Raw genomic sequence first — 17,559 nt, forward strand, 5'->3', positions numbered from 1 at the left:
CCTCCACTGGAGCTTTTCATCTGTAGCATAACTGTCACTGCTCTTATACAGCTTTGTACTCACTTGTTTGTATATTTAACTTACTGCTCCCTCCCTGAGCTGTAAGATCCCATAGGGAAGAATTCTGTATTCTCCTATAACATCTAGAATACTATTTTACACGACAGGCATTCATTACATATTTGATAGATGAAATAGTGGAATTATCAGTGCTCAACAGTTACACATCTGAAGTTACGAGTATTCTGCAGATTAGCAATTTTTATGTGAGTATATTTCTTTTTTAAAAAAATATTTTTATTTATTTCAGAGAGGAAGGGAGAGAGAAACATCAATGACGAGAATCATTGATGGGCTGCCTCCTGCATGCCCCCTTAATGGAGATCAAGCCCAAGACCTGGGCATGTTCCCTGACCAGGAATCAAACTGGTTCATAGGTTGATGCTCAACCACTGAGCCATACCAGCCAGTCTATGTGAGTATATTTCTTACTAGAGGCATGAAATTCATGCACGGGGTGGGGGTGGGGGGGGGGTCCCTCAGCCCGGCCTAAACTGGCAGTCGGACATCCCCCAAGGGGTCCTGGATTGAAGAGGGTGCAGGCTGGGCTGAGGACCCCCCCCCTTCGCATGCATGAATTTCGGACCCCACAGGGATGGGGCCTAATCCGGCAGTTGGACATCCCTCTTGCAATCTGGGACTGCTGGCTCCTAACTGCTCACCTGCCTGCCTGGTCGCCCCTTAACTGCCCCCCTGCCAGCCTGGTCGCCCCCTAACTGTCTGAAAGGAAGTCGGATGTCCGGAAGATGTCCAGTTGACCAGGTCTAATTAGCATATCACCATTTTATTAGTATAGATTGTGAGTATTATATGACTTGTTAAGAGTGCTAGAATTAGAACTCAAACCTAGTCTTTTCTTCCCCAATAGCCTATGTTTTTCTCTCTACCCTCATGCTGCCACACTACATGGTTCAGTATAGTTCTGTATCTCTGAAAAAGTAGCCACTGAATCAGATTTTACTACAACTCATTAAAAAAAGTGACAACATTTTATAAGCTATCAAATCATCCCTAAATGAGGCACTTAACCAGAAATGAAATTTAGTGTAACTTGTTACTCCTCAGTAGTGTTTAAAAGTAGTAATCATAAAAAAAAAATTAGTAATCATCAGTTAATTCCTAAAAGACTATTGCGAAGTTCTGAATTACCAAATTGAAGTAGCCTATGGTGGTTAGGCTTGTTTCAAATTCTCACCAAATGCATACACAAATACACACATACATATATATATATGGCATTTATATGTTCTTCTGAATTACCAGGTTAGAATGTACACTCTTGCTCTTTGCCCTTAATAAATAGGACCTTGTAAACAGGGAAATGGCCCTGGTATATATCCCTAAAGAGATATGGATCAAGATAACCTGAAATTCTTTCAACAGAAATGGAAAGAATAGATAAAACACAGAAAAAATATTAAAAAAGTATTACTCAGTATGTAAGAAAGAAACAAAGAGAAACTCCTAGGTACTAGAAATAAAGAGGAAACTGAAAATTAGAGCTGTAAATGATGAGGTACTATGGAACCTGTTAAGGTAGATTATACATCTTGGTAACCTAGAGGCCCAATTAGAACCAGAAGATTTTCTTTTGGTCCCAAGCAAGGTAGGGAGTTGGAAATGTTATCTGTGAGATAACTTTCAGCAATCTAATATAAGTGTAATTGGAATCTGGAAATAGGGTGAAGGGGAGAAAGCTTATTTTTAAAAATAATGGCCAAAGTTTTTCAAATTTGATTAAAACTATAAAGCCACAGTTCCAAGAATCTAAATGAATACCAGGCAAAAGAAACATATAAAGCTACACCTAAGGCACATCATAACAAAATTACATAAAATTAATAACAAAAAGAAAAATCTTAAAAGCCGTCAGAGAAAGGACAAGACATAATATGTACAGGAGAATAAAATAAGAGCAGATTTCTCATCAGAAACTGTTGCAGCATATAAAGGTTGCAGGATATAAAATTGAAATATCAGAAGACAGTGGAGCAACATCTTTAAAACACTGAAAGAAAAAGCTTGTCAACTTAGAATTCTATACTTAGTAAAATATCTTTGAAAATTGAAGGTGAAATCAAGACTTTCTCAGATATACAAAAGTGAAGAGAATTAATTGCAAGCATGTATACTATAGTAAAAATTAAATGGCCTGAATGGCCTGGCTCAGTGGCTGATTGTCAACCTATGAACCAGGAGGTCACAGTTTGATTCTCAGTCAGAGCACATCCCTGAGTTGGGGCTGGATCCCCAGCAGGGGGCATGAAAGAGTCAGTCAATCAATGATTCTCTCTCATCATTGATGTTTCAATCTCTCTCTCCCTCTCCCTCTCTGAAATCAATATTAAAAAAAAATAAAATAAAAAATGAAAGAATTAAAGGAAGTCTTTCAGATATAAAGAAAAGAATACCAGATGGAAATCTGGATCTACAAAGGAATAAAGAGAACTGTAAATGGGAGTTTAGGTAAATTAATAGACATTATTTTGTTACTATTTAAATCTCTCTAAGAAACAACTGAGTCTACCCCATTGACATTTAAGAAACAGAAAAACCCACTCTAAAATTCATATGAAAATTCAAGGGACTCCAAATAGCCAAAAATAATCTTGAAAAAGAACAAAGTTGGAGGATGCACATATCCTGATCCCCAAATGTACTATAAAGTTATGGTAATCAAAACATTAAGGTACTAACACAAGGACAGATATCTAGACCTATGCAATAGAACAGAGAGCCCAGAAATAAACTCTCACATATATGGTAAAATGATTTTTGACAAGGCTGAAGAAAGGATAGTGTTTTCAACAAATGGTGCTGGGAAAGCTGGGTATCCAGAGGCAAAAGAATGAAGTTCTTTTATACTCACTTTATACCATATTTAATGAATCAACTCAAAATGGATCAAAGACCTAAAAATTAAGAGTTAAAACTACAAAATTCTTGGAGGAAAATCTCCACTTGATGATCTAACTGGAATAGAATTGGAGTTCAGATATTTAAGATTTTATTTCTAAAAATTTCTCAGGCTATAGGATATTCTGATAACCTTGCTACTTTAATTTTTTTGAAGTATCAGAAGAAGACATTTCTCCAAAGAAGATATACCAATGGCCAACAAGCACATCAACAGATGCTCAGCAGTCATTAAGGAAATCATTAGTGAAATGCAATTCAAAACCACAATGAGATGCCATCTTATATTCATTAGGATACCTATTATTAGAGAGAGAGAGGGAGAGAGAGAGAGAGAGAGAGAGAGAGAGAGAGAGAGAGAGAGAGAGGAAGAGAGAGAATTAGTGCTGGCAAGGATGTAGAGAAATTAGAAACCTTGTACATTGCTGGTTGAAATGTAAATAATATAGAATGTAAGTGATGTAAAAACAGTTGGTGGTTCCTCAAAAAGTTACACAGAATTACCACAGGACCTAGAAATCTACTTCTAGGTATATACTCAAAAGAACTGAAAACAGGGACTCAAACAGATACTTATATATGAATGTTCACTGCATCATTATTCAAAATAGCTGAAAGGTGAAAAAAATCCAATGTCCATCAACAGATGAATGGATAATCAACATGTGGTATAACCACACAATGGTATTTTTTCCACCATAAAAAATAAGGAAGTACTGATATATGCTACAATGTGGAGGAATCCAAGTGAAAGAGGCCAGGCACAAAGTCACATATTGTATGAAATATGTAGACTAGGCAAATCCAGAGAGACAGAAAGCAGAATAGTGGTTGCCAGGGCCTGGCAGGGGGCAAGGGTTGACTGCTTAATGGGTATGTGGGTGACGAACACGTATCACCTAGATAGAGGTAACATTTGCACAACATTAGGAATGTATAAAATGCCACTGAATTGTACATTTAAAAATGATTAATTTTAGGCTATGTGAATTTCTCCTAAAAAAACCCCAAGTATCAAATTACAGAAGGAAGTCACATGAGCCACTATCTTAACAACTACAGAGCAAGAACTAAGTAACAACAAAGCTCTCTTCAGAAAGAAAGAAGATGAATATTTGGATTTTTCTGTACTTGAAGTATAAATGAAAAGCTTGAAAAGATGTGTTAAAATTGGCATTCAAAAGAAGTTTTGCCTGATAGCATTGGCTCCGTGGTATACTGCAGCCAGGACATTCATCTTCTAGCCAAACAACTTGGATTCTCGTCTTCTTTCCAACCTGATAGCAGAACACTACAGGGAAAGGTCATGAGCTTCAAACACAGACAGACCTGGTTTGAATTCTAGGTCTGCCAGTTACTTTTTGTGTCCTTGAAGTTTCTTCACCTCTTTCATCACTGATCAATTTTATCTCTAAAATAGAAAAAATACTTTCTTGCTGGATTATTGGAAGGATGAAATGAAATGATGAATACATATCACCTAGCATAGCATATGGGGCTGCAGTAGGTATTTGATAAATTTTATCCTAATCATCATCACCATCATCATCATCCTAATAATATTAGTCCTCTTCCTTCTAATAACTAGATGTGTAACCGCAGGCCAAAGAGTTGAATTTCTCTGGATTTCTTCTAAAAACTGCCTGGGAGGGCCTGGGGCAAATCACCACTCATTAATAGCAGCACTTTTCTGGAGGTAAATTGGCATTGGTAGAGGAGGGGAAGCAGAGGAAGGTATGAACAATTATAGGAAGCATCTTCCCATTGTTCCCTGATTGACTGCTGTACTCCACCCAAATCACTGTTTATGTACCAGAGCTCTGAGAGGTGTCCCAGGGCCAAAAGTAAGAACATTAGAGGTCCTAAGCACATATTATGCACCATATGTAATTTAGAAGAAAAGTAATGAAATGCAATTTCATTAAAATAAGTCTCAGAAGTCTGACAAAATTCTGATTTTTCTCATGACTACTTTGATTTTTCTGAAGTATCAAATTTCAAAAAGGTATCTCTTTCTCTCTCTTTCTGTTTATTTGGTGAACCTACTCTGCTTATTCCAAAGTAATTCATCTACCTTTAATCAAATTCTAAGTTGCAGGTTGTGGGGGCTAATTGGAGGAAGGCTCTTTAGTATGAGAGTCCAGGGCAAGCCCCTAAGTTTGCTATACTTTTGGGGGACCCAGAATTAAATAGAGGAACACATGGTAGAACTGTGCTTTAAAATGTACTAAGGTTCCAGACTGAAATAATTATTTTGTTAATGAGATCAGGAATGACTTAGAAGGCCTCATCCACTCAATGGTAACAATGAATTTCATGGTCCTAGGCCTAATTTATCACTACGGCATTCTGTAAAAAGCTCGTTTTCTTGTTAATCAAAGCTACCATTAACTAAGTATTCACAAAGGAAAATGTAGTATTAATGAATAGCCCCCTACCTATATTTTTATCTAAGACTTTTAATCCTTTAACCTTTTGCACTCGGATGTCGAGTGTGACTCGACACAATTAGCATCGGTAGCAGCTTGAGAAAAAAGCAAGCGAGTGCAAAGGGTTAAGGTCTTACATTTCAAAGTTTACAAAGCAGTTTCACATGTGATACAATAATTAAGTTGGGCAGAAAAGGACTTTTATCCCCACTTAGAGAGGAGGACACCAAGACTCAGAAAGTTAAAATGATTTTCCCATGGTCACACAGCTTGTGAGAAGGCAGGTTACCTGGTACCTCATCTAGAGTTTTCCACCATTTCACTTCTCTTCAACAAGCATGCTCATTGTGTTTTTCCCCTTCTAAATTTTCTTCCTTCCAAACACTATATAGTCCTTGAATCAGTGTAGGAGATAGTCATGGAATGATTTTACTCAATAAACAGTTTCCATTTGCTGCAAGGAACATACTATTTTCACTGGTTGCAAGAACTGAATAGGAAAAACAAATATAGGTTGAGGTTATTTCATTACCAATGGACTCTCCATAGAGAAGAGCAAGATGGTAAGGAATGGATCTGTACCTCTAGCCTTGTATTATCCTGTAGAGTTGTCATTATCTATTCACATGGTTACTTCTTTTTTCAGATCCTAAGCAAAAATGAAGAAACTTTTCCTTGTTAACTCTGTATCCTGAGTCCCAAGCAGTGCTTGATACTTTGTAGATCCTTAGAAATTGAACAGTGGGTGAGTATTTGACTCCACAGGTATTTGCATTATAAGTTTATATCTATTAAACTGATTTGCCTGTGAAATCATTAATGAACTATTCAAAAACAGTCAAATAAGGATTATGGCAAACGTAACACTGAACATTCTTTCAGGTTACAAAACCTGAAAAAATAGGTTTGATACCTACTATATCAAAGATTGAGCCTAAGTGCTAGACTAACTGGTTATATTTTAAATTCTAGTTATATCAAAAGTTTTAAACAGAGAAATTTCAAGTTGGTCCATTGTAGGACTATAAAAACAGACAGATGAATTCACATGTAGCAAGTAACTTCCAAGTCCTGAGACTATCTTGCTTAGCTAGGATGTAAGTCTCTGGAATTTCCGGTGGAGATGTTTAGAAAAGATTCTTTTTCATCTGGATAGCAGTGGTATGTGGAGTGAGTTGAAAAGCTGGATTTAAGACTGGTTTGCTAATTTCTTTAGTGGCAGTTTCACACGATGGACTACCGTCTCAGTGTCTGCTTTAGAGGAAGTAGGCTAGCTTGTGAGAGTTTATATTATGGCTATACCAGTCCAGAGAAAATCTTATTGCCTGTTAACCTCGGATAAAACCTCCACTTTTTTTTTTTTCCAAGCATGATGCCTCTGGTTCAGACCCTTGCCAACTCCTGCTTAAGACTATATAGCATTAGTCTTATAATAGGTCTCACAAATTCTGGTCCCTCCCCATAAATTCATTCATTTACACATTTATAAAACATTTATGCATACCTATTCTATGTTAGGCTTTGTGTTAGAAACTGGAAACAATAAGATAAGTATGACATAGTTTTCTTTTCTCACTAGATGTAGGCGATAAATGTATAAGCTTGGAAAGGAAGGAAATATGTATGAGGTTCTATTATGGATCAGTCATTTTACATATGCTGCTTCTTTTCATTTTCACAATATTGCAATAGGATATTATTATTTCCATTTGACATAAGGGGAAACTGAAACTTGAACTTGAGGCTACATAATTTGCCTGTAGTGTATAGCTTGTCAGGAACTGGATCAGGTTTTATATTTAGGCCTATCTATTTAGAAAGCCTATGTCTTTTTCACTAAACAAATGGTTCTCACATTTTAAGATACATAGGAAACACTTGTTATATAGGAAATTTGTGAAAACAGATTATCTAGGCCATCTGCAGATTCTGACTCAGTAATTCTAGGATGGAAGCTCAAAAATCTATATTTTGTAAATTTGTGGTAAATGGACCACACTTCGAAAAGCACTGTACCTCAAACAGAAAACAAATAAGAGATAAATTACAGCAACTATCATAAAGATAAGAACAAAGTGATGGGCAAGTAGTATAGTCAACAGAATTAATTCCTAAATTACAAATCTAATCATGTCATTTCCTGCTTAAAAGAAGTGATGGCTACTCACAGTTTAAGGTTTAAACTCTATATCAGAGCATAGAAGTACCTTCAAGATGTGGCTCTAATGCATATTTTCAGCCTCTTCTCTCCTCCCTTCCCTCTACCAACACCTCCTTCTTGCCTTATTGAATTACTTCTCATTGCCCACATGTCCCAAGTCTTTTACATCTATATGCTATCACATTTCCACACTTTTTCAATGCACTTCCTCTTTAATCCGAATGATTACTTCCTACTCATTCTCCCAAACTCAGTTTATATTATTATTATTGAAAATACTTCATAAGTACTTACTAGATGCTAGACACCAATCTAAGCACTTACCTGTGTCAACTGTAATTTAATCCTATTGAATAAATACTAATTGAAGAAAGTGAGGCACAAAGATATTAAGGTTATACAGCTGTTAAGTAGCAGAGCTAGGATTTGAATTCAGGCAATATAACATCATAAGCTCTTTTTTTTTAAAAATTTATTGTTTAAGGTATTACAAATAGTAGTACATATGTCTCCCCCCCCCCCCCCCGGCCCATTGACCTCCTCCCGGCCTTCCCTACCCCCTGGCACTTGCCCTCACACCCCCCCCCCCCCCCAGTGTCTTGTGTCTATTGGTTGTGCTTATATGCATGCATACAAGTCCTTTGGTTGATCTCTTACCCCACAACCCTCCCCTACCTTCCCGTTGTAGTTTGACAGTATGTTCGATGTTTCTTTGCCTCTATCAATTTTTGTTCAACAGTTTATAATGTTCTTTATATTCCACAAATGAGTGAGATTATGTGGTATTTATCTTTCTCTGACTGGCTTATTTCACTTAGCATAATGCTCTCCAGTTCCATCCATGCTGTTGCAAATGGTAAGAATTCCTTCTTTTTTACAGCTGCGTAGTATTCATTGTGTAGATGTACCACAGTTTTCTAATCCACTCATCTGCTGATGGGCACTTAGGCTGTTTCCAAATCTTAGCTATTGTAAATTGTGCTGCTGTGAACATAGGGGTGAATATATCCTTTCTGATTGGTGTTTCTGTTTTCTTGGGATATATTCCTAGAAGTGGTATTACTGGGCCAAATGGCAGTTCCATTTTTAATTTTTTGAGGAAACGCCATACTGTTTTCCACAGTGGCTGCACCAGTCTGCATTCCCACCAGCATTGCACAAGGGTTCCTTTTTCTCAGAATCCTCTACAGCACTTGTCGTTTGTTGATTTGTTGATGATAGCCATTCTGACAGGAGTGAGATGGTACCTCATTGTTTTCATTTGCATCTCTCTGATGACTAGTGACTTTGAGCATGTTTTCATATGTCTCTTGGCTTTCTGAATGTCCTCTTTCAAAAAGTGTCTATTTAGGTCCTTTGCCCATTTTTGATTGGATTATCTTCCTTTTGTTAAGTTGTATGAGTTCCCTGTAAATGTTGGAGATTAAACCCTTATCGGAGATAACATTGGCAAATATGTTCTCCCATGCAGTGGGCTTTCTTGTTGTTTTCATCATAAGCTCTTAATCATTAACTTTTAGTTGACTCTTATGAGACAATGAGATACTCTTAATCAAAGACTCTTCCAGTGACCAGGGCCTACTCCAAACCATAGCTCCCTTCAGATTGCTCTAGCCTACTCTCATCTCTTAGTCTTCTGAACTAACTTCCTTCTATTCCATTTGTACGTGGACTACATCTCCCTGCTTTGAACCTAATTATTCAATAACTAGTAGCCTGGTGCACAAATTCGTGCATACTGAAAGGAAATTAATTAGAAGAAATATTTTAATATTGCTATTCGCTTTCTCTATAATAGAAGTGTCAACCAAATTCACGTCTACAATGACAGATCAAAACATACACATGCGATTGGCGCCAGCAAGAGCTTTATATATATATATATATATATTTGCTTAATTAGACGTGCTTTCTGATTTAGCTAAACTTTTTCTAGCCCAGTGAAGCACCCCAACTTCTCTTTAAGGTAATTGTCAGCAACACAGCAGTAAATACCAACACGAAGCAGATTATTATTGTAGATCACGCAAGGAGAACAAAGGGTGAAATATTTAACTGCAGCAGTGTTTGACTATATTCTGCACAGTGAGATAACCTGAAATCATTTTCAAGGTCCACCATTTCTTACTTCTTTTCAGTTGGGTCAAGTTTCTAAGCTTTCTAAATCTCTGTTTTCCGGCTAATGAAAAGAAAATAGGATTCCACCGAGTCTCCTATCTACCTACTCCATGACTTCTGTGAAGATCAAATGAGATGAGGCAGAGGAAAACGCTTCACAGACATTCAGTTAAAGTGTAAAATGTTTGCACCTGGCTATAAAGCAAGTCGAGTCCCTGGGCTAAAGATACTCTAAAGAGGCTAGTTGTCGCTAGGGAGAGGAAGCCGGGTGTTACTACATGATGTCATTACCCGGTGCCCACAGCCACCGTTTCCGGGCTGAGCTGGGCTGTGGGCTACATTTTGCACCATGGGGTCTCGGCTGCAATTTGGTGGGCTGTCGCTCCGGGGAGGTGACGGGGCCTGTGTTCCACTTGGGGGAAGCCGAGTGTTGCTTTGTGGGTGCCAGGTCCATGGTGCCGTTTCTCTGCAAATGGCCAGTGCGTGTTATGGCAGCTCCTGCATTGAATGCCTGCCCCCTGGTGATCAGTGAGCATCATAGTGACCAGTCGGATGGTCGGACACTTAGCATATTAGCCTTTTATATAAATATATAGATTGCTTCATGTAAGGAGGTTTCATTGTTAGAAATAAGTGGCAAGCTCTCTGAGGGTAGAAACTGTGTCACCCAGTATAGCATGACACATGGCACGCACTGAAAGAATTTTTGTTGGACTGAAATTCAGCTCAAGCATTTTACCAGCTAAACTGTGTTCAGTGGTTAAAGAGAAAGCACATAGATGGGGAATGGGTAGTTCTTCCAACGTGGAATGAAGGAGTGAGTGGGCAAGTATTTGTTAGATTAGACAGTTCCTTCTTTGATAGAAGGCTGTCATTCTGAGAAGCAAATATGAAAGGGGTGTTAAGTATATGAAGGATTGTTCTCCAAGGCTGGCTGGTCCTGTCAAAGTGAAATTCTGTAGTTCAGTCTCCTAGTAAATAATAATTGGATAGCTATAGCTATTCATTAAAATTATTATTTGGATTAAAAAGCTGTATAGGTTTAACACCCTTCCCAGGTAAGAGATGTTTACAAACACTTTGGGTTGGCTGCAATGCTGAATAGTTCTATTGTTTGCATGAATAAACTAGTTCAGGACTGCAAGGTACATGTTCTTTGTCTAAGTTACCCTTGGAATATTCGCAGTGAATAGATTTCACAGGCTATATTGTTTGCAATTTTTTGTTGTTGTTTTTTTGTTATTTAATCGGGTTCTTATAAGAAATTCAGAACACCAGTTTATGAGGATAAAGCCCATTGGTGAGTGCGAACAGAGAGGGGAGGTAGCCCTGGAGCTGAGGAACAGCTTTGATTTTTGGCAGAATTTGTGAGTCCACAGCTTTCTGGTTAACCTTGTGCTGTTCTGTAATCTCGTATTTCTCTTTCTCTGTGTCGAAGATCTCACCCTCCTGATGTCTGGGCTTGTGCAAGCCACTGCTCAGCTGCTTCAGGAAAACCACCCTCTTGCCTCTGTGGCGCCCAGTGAGGATGATCAGAATGGTCCCAGGAGTGATGCTGGCCTGCAATCTCTTCACATGCTGACTGAAGGGTTTCTTGCCATGGCTCAACAGCTTTCGAGGCACATCTTCAGTAGGATAGTATCTAGATATTTTGCGGACTTTAACCACTCGGGTACCACCATTCTTGTGGTCACCAACGGGTTTTGTGACAGTAGCAAGAACTTTCTCCTTCTTTTTCTTTTCAATCCTGGACTTAGGGGCGAATACTTCCTCTTGTACATGGCCTTTTGCAAATACATAGCTGACCGGGAATATCTGCCAATTCCTCTGACGAGGACGGGTTTCGGCTGCAGTGGGGCTTCCCCTTCTTAGGCGCCTTAACCTTGCCGCTGGCATCAGCCTTCTTCTTGGCTTCAGGTTTCTTCTCCTTAGTATCAGGCTTCTTCTCCTTAGTATCTGGCTTCTCAGTTTTCTTTTCACCCGCCATCTTGTAAGATGGGAAAGAACTATATTGTTTGCATTTTACATAGTTATTCTAATCCATCTTTTCCTCAGGGTAAACTCTTAAAACTGCTAAAGTAATAAATCAATTATAGACACATGCATATGATATGAGTGTTATAAAAAACAGAATTTAAGGAAGCATTTTTTTCTAGTAATAATACATAGGATAACTTTTTTAAAGGAAAATGTGTAAATTGGTGCAATATGGAGGATACTAAAAATATTAAAAAACTAGAACATATCATCCAGCAAATCCATTTCTGGGTATTTATCTGAAGATAATGAAAACACTACAAATGTGTTGGTTTTAGGGGCAAAGAAATGAATCAATGGTGGTTTACCTGGTGAATGGTTATACTAGTATATCATCCTTCAAGACTCAATGTTTCTCCTCTAAGAAGTCTTCTTTGTGCCATTTCTGTACTTTGTACTTGTTGCCATTGCTGTATTCTCATACTATATTGTAAATGCCTGTCTGCCGGCATGATAGGTAATTGGATAGGGTAACTGGAGTTAAGGCAAATTTGTAACTGGAAGAAAAGTGCCCAAAATTTCTCAGGATCCCCTCAGGAGAAGCATAAAAAAAATCAGAGAAAAGTAATTTGCAAAGGCAAAGGTGACTTGTTAAAAATACTAATGGTAGGCAATTGAATTTCTTCTCCTGCTATTTTTTCTATATAAATTTTCTGCTTCCTATACATTGGGCCAACCTAACTTCAACTTCTTCATTCTTTTGCTCATACTTTCTGCACATCTGAATGCTATTTCCTCTGATCTCTGCATGTACAATTGTTCTGTCCTTTCCAGAACTAGATCAGATCTTATCTCTTCAGAGAACTATCTCCCAATTATAAGGATTACTCTTTCTGAAGTCTTCTAGGTTATACAACAAACTATTTTTGTAAGGATATACTTCAGCTTTTCCACTGTAGAAAGTAAGTTCCTTACAGGAAAGTACTGTCCCTCAGACTTTTTTTTAAGCCTCTCCATAAACAACCAATGGAAGGCCCTCAATCTGGTAGCAAACAAATTCAAGGTAAAGGTAGAATGCACACGTACTTTCAGCAACCAAATTCCTTCTTACAAACACAGTCATATATTGCCTAGTAGGGGAAAAAAATTTCATATAGGATATGACTGTCTCCAAAGATAGAGTTTTATGTAGTGTGATATTTAAGGCATGAACAGTTTCTTCAGATTCTTTTTAAAGAATTTGCCTTAAGAAAGTTTCAGTTAACCTTTTCTTTAGGTGCCTATGAGGTTTATGACCTTGGGAAGGTCTCAACTGCCACTTGAGAAGACTTTAGAAGTAGAGGGTTTTGTTTTTTTGTCAATACTCACCCAAGGATATTTTTCCATTGAATTTTAGAGAGTGGAAGGGAGGAGAAGAGACACAGAAAGAGAAACATGGATGTGAGAGAGACACATTGATTGGTTGCCTCCTGCACGGGCCCCCAAGGCTGAGGATTGAGCCTGCAACCCAGGTACGTGCCCTTGACCGGAATCGAACCTGGGACCCTTCAGTCCGAGGGCTGACGCTCTAGTCACTGAGCCAAACCGGCTAGGGCAGAGGTTTTAACTTTTATTTGGAGAATACTAAGATAGCTGCTTTTAAAACAATGGTACATAAAAGAAAATACAATAACTAGGTATATTTTCCCCAAAGCTAGCAAATATTGCATAGCTAGAAAGTAAACTTACTTTGTTATACTCCACTGTTACTAAAAACAAAAAGTGGACAGATTAGACCAGCTATTTAACGAGTGCCTTTACAGTAATAAACATTGACAGTCCAAGAAAAAAAGAATGCATTACTGAGATACTATCAATTGTGTTCTGTCATTACAAGGCAGCTGCACCCAGTCTAAGCTTGTCAAAAAGTGTTACTGTAATCCATGAAGAAATTCCCACCTCAGGTAAAGGAAGAAAAAATGTGAAGGGCTGGCCCTGAACAGGTGTGTCAAATTGTAATGACAAAGTTGAGTTATAAATCTCTTTACATTAGTTTCATACATAAGTTATTAACTTCTACTCTGAGGTGTCAAGCATGGATGAACGGATCCATCAGCAGGCACTTTAAGAGCAACAAATGTAAATCAACAGGGTGTGGATATATCTTTTTAACAGTGAGCATTTATTCCATGCACAAAAGTAGACAGTTATGACAAACTTTCTTATTCTACTCAAGTAAATATGATATTTGGGAATCTGGAATGTCTGACCTACTCTTCAGGTCATCCCACTCTAATTCTACCTAACCTTGGTAAGAGCACTGCTTCAGTTTATCCCATGAATTTTTAATGTAAATGTAACATTACAGCTTTATAAGGGATCATGATGTACGCAAAGCACATAAGTGTGTATTCTGGCTTTGACACAATTGTATGACTTTGGACAATTTATTTAACTTCTGAAAAGCCTTGGTTTCCTCCTCAATAAAATGGGACAACAACTATCCCCTAAGTTTATCATGAAAACTAAAAGAGATTAGTTACAGAAAGCATCTAACATAGTGACTGGCACTAGCAGATATTCAGCATATATGCTTGTTCCCTTCTTTAATGTATTTAAACTAACATCCTTAATTCCCTAAGAGGTAAAAGTTTGAAATACTTTTAAATACAGAGTAATAAAATGCTCGGGTTTAAAGCTCATGAGAGCAGAGCGTGAATCTTTTCCATTCTATGTCGGTTCCCAGTAGTGTCTAAGCAAGTATTGAGCCCAAGAATCAACTACTTCTGATATTGCCAGCCCACAGCAATCTCTCACTTCTCTGCATTTAAAAGTATTGAACATCTATGTGTATTGTTGTGCTGTCTTTGGTTAAATTATGGTAAAACATACATAATATACCATTTAGTGATATTAAGCACATTTATAATGTTATGCAAACCATCATCACTTTTTCTTAAAAAATATTTTTTGATTGATTTCAGATAGGAAGGAAGAGGGAGAGAGATAGAAACACCAATGATGAGAGAGAAACATTGATTGGCTGCCTCCTCCATGCCCCAAACTGGGGGTTGAGCCTGAAACCCTGGCATGTGCCCTGACCTGGAATCGAACCATGACCTCCTGGTTCATAGGTCAATGCTCAACCACTGAGCCATGCTGGCCAGGCATCACTATCTATTTCTGTAACTTTTTCATCACCCCAAAAAGAAACTCTATACCCATCTATCTATAATAATAAAAGTATAATATGCAAATTGACCAAACAACCGAACAGCAGAACGATTGTCTAGACGACCTTCCGGACGACCATGCTATGACACGCATTGGCGCCAGGCCAGCCAAGGCCGGTGCGATGTGATTCGTCGGGTGGGGGGGGGGGGGGGGCCGCCATCACCTCACGATCGCCCTGCAGAGGGAGGCCCAGGTTCTCTGTGCAGCGATCGATCATGGAGCCCCGGCCGGGCAGAGCGATCAATCTGGGGGGCCCTGTGATTGATCACCCCACAGAGGGAGGCCCAGGCCACCAGCCAGCGACGCTGTGGCAGATGTGCGGGGCCAGCCAGTGATCGCCCTGCAGAGAGAGGCCCAGGCCAGCCAAGCATTCACACCCCACGCCTGTTGCCTGCAGAGGGAGGCAACTGGTAGTGGTGGGTGGGGGGACAGTGCTGCTCAGATGGCAAGCAGTGGCAGCGGTGGGGGCGGAGCCAGCTGCTGGCAGCTGGGGGAAGGAAAGCCCCGATAGGCCCTGATCACCGGCCAGGCCTAGGGACCCTACCCAAGGGGTCCCGGATTGTGAGAGGGCACAGGCTGGCTGAGTGACCCGCCCTCCCCCCCCGTGCACGAATTTCATGCACTGGGCCTCTAGTATATATATAAAAAGCCAGCCACCAGAATGCTGTAATGACCAGAACAACCAGTCACTATGACGTCCACTGCAGCCAGTGAACCGGCCTGACCTGGGGGTGGGGTCAACTGGCCAACCTCCCGGCCCCTCCCCCAGCCGCCCCACCCCCCATGGCCCCCACTACCTGATTGGCCTGCAGCCCCTCCCCCCAGCTGACCACACCACTGATTGTCCCCTCCACCCCAGTAGGAGGTGGGGCCAGCCGGCCAATCTCCTGCAACTCCTTTCCCCACCCGGCCCACCCCAGATCGGCCCCCCACCCTGATAAGGGGCAGGGCGAGCCAGCCAAGCTCCTGCAGCCCCTCCCTCTGGCTGGCCCCACCCCCGATCGGCCCACAGCCCCTCCCCTCGGCCCTCCCCACCCCTGGTCACCCTCCTACCCCAGTAGGGGGCAGGGCCAGCTGGCCAACCTCCTGCAGCCCCCTCCCCCCACCTGACCCCACCCCAGAGCAGCCTCCCCACCCCGATCAGGGGCAGGGCTGGCCGGCCAACCACCTGTGGCCCCTCCCCTAGCCGCTGACCCCGATTGGCCCCCACACCCCAATCGGGGGCAGGACCCACTGGCCAATCACCCGCGGCCCCTCTCCCCAGCCAGCCCGGCCCTGATTGGCCCCGTTTGGGGTGGGCCAGCCAGCCAACCTCTCACCATCTCCTCCTCCCGACAGGCCAGGCCCCGATCTGCCCTGCTGGCCAGAACCCACCCGTGCACTAATTCGTGCACTGGGCCTCCAGTTAAGCAATAAAACCCCAAGCCACTCACTCCATATCTCCAGACCCTGGTAAGTGCCAAACGACTCTGTTTTCACGAATTTGCCTATTCAAGATATATCATATAAGTGGAACCATACAATATTTGGTCTTTTGTGTCTGGCATCTTTCATTTTCAGGTCATCAAGGTTCATCCATATTTCAGCAATTATAAGTACTTCAATCTTTATTATGACTGGATAATATTCCTTATGTGGATATATCACCTTTTGTTCATCCATTCATCTGCTAATGGATCTGGATTATTTCCACCTTTTTGGCTATTTTGAATAATGATGCAGTGAAATTCATGTACAAGTATCTCTTTGAGTCCATTTTAAATTCTTTTAGGTATATGCCTAGAAGTGGATTGCTGGATAATGTGATAATTCTATGTTTAACTTTTTGAGAAACTGCCAAACTGTTTTCCACTGTGTCTGCATCATTTTACATTCCCATCAGGAATGTACAAGGGTTCTAATTTTTCCACATCCTTGTCAACATGTATTATTTTATCATAGGCATCCTCGCGGATGTGAATTGGTATCTCATTGAGGTTTTGGTGGGCATTTCCCTAATAACTAATGATGCTGAGCATCTTTTTCTGTGATTCTTGGCCATTTGTATATCTTCTTCAGGAAAATGTTTATTCAGTCCTTTGCCCATGTAAAAAATATGTTTTTATTTATTTCAGAGAGGAAAGGAGGGTGAGAGAGATAGAAACATCAATAATGAAAGAGAATCATTGATTGAGTCCTTTGCCCATTTTTAAATTCTGCTGTTTGACTTTGGTTGTTGAGCTGTGGGAGTTCTTTATATATTCTGAATATTAAACCTTTGTCATATGATTTGTAGGTATTTTCTTCCATTCTGTGGGTTGTCTTTTCACTCTCTTGATAGTGTTCTTAGATCCGTGGACGGCAAACTGGGCTGACAGGACCGGACACTCCAGTGGCGTCCCTAGGACCCCGGCCGCTCGGTGCCGGTGCGCGCACACGGCTGGCCACAGGTTCGAAGTGGGTGGGGACCCGGAGATGCCCACCACGTTGCCCTGGTGTCGTAGAGGGCGGGTGAGCGTCCAACCCCGCCCCCAGCCATTAGGCATCTGCATGCTTAGGCCCTGAGAGGCCGGGGGGTGTCCCGCCCTGCCATCTTTGTCGGGTTAATTTGCATACTCACTCCTGATTGGCTGTGGGTGTCGCGGAGTTATGGTCAATTTACATATTTGTCTATTATTAGTATAGATGAATGCACAATATTTGCCT

At 40.4% G+C, this 17,559-nt stretch overlaps 1 protein-coding gene and 1 pseudogene across 2 annotated transcripts in view; both read right to left on the reverse strand.

Annotated features, from left to right (window-relative positions):
- FAF1 (Fas associated factor 1) overlaps positions 1 to 17,559 on the reverse strand; it is a 354,542-nt gene that overhangs the window by 40,740 nt on the left and 296,243 nt on the right. The gene's annotated exons all lie outside the window — the stretch shown is intronic.
- Positions 9,638 to 15,624, reverse strand: LOC307103016 (large ribosomal subunit protein eL6-like; annotated as a pseudogene). Its single transcript has one exon. The product of its transcript is annotated as a large ribosomal subunit protein eL6-like (transcript).

The sequence above is a fragment of the Cnephaeus nilssonii genome (genome assembly GCF_951640355.1).
Source record: "Cnephaeus nilssonii genome assembly, chromosome: 7".
Lineage (NCBI taxonomy): Eukaryota > Metazoa > Chordata > Mammalia > Chiroptera > Vespertilionidae > Cnephaeus > Cnephaeus nilssonii.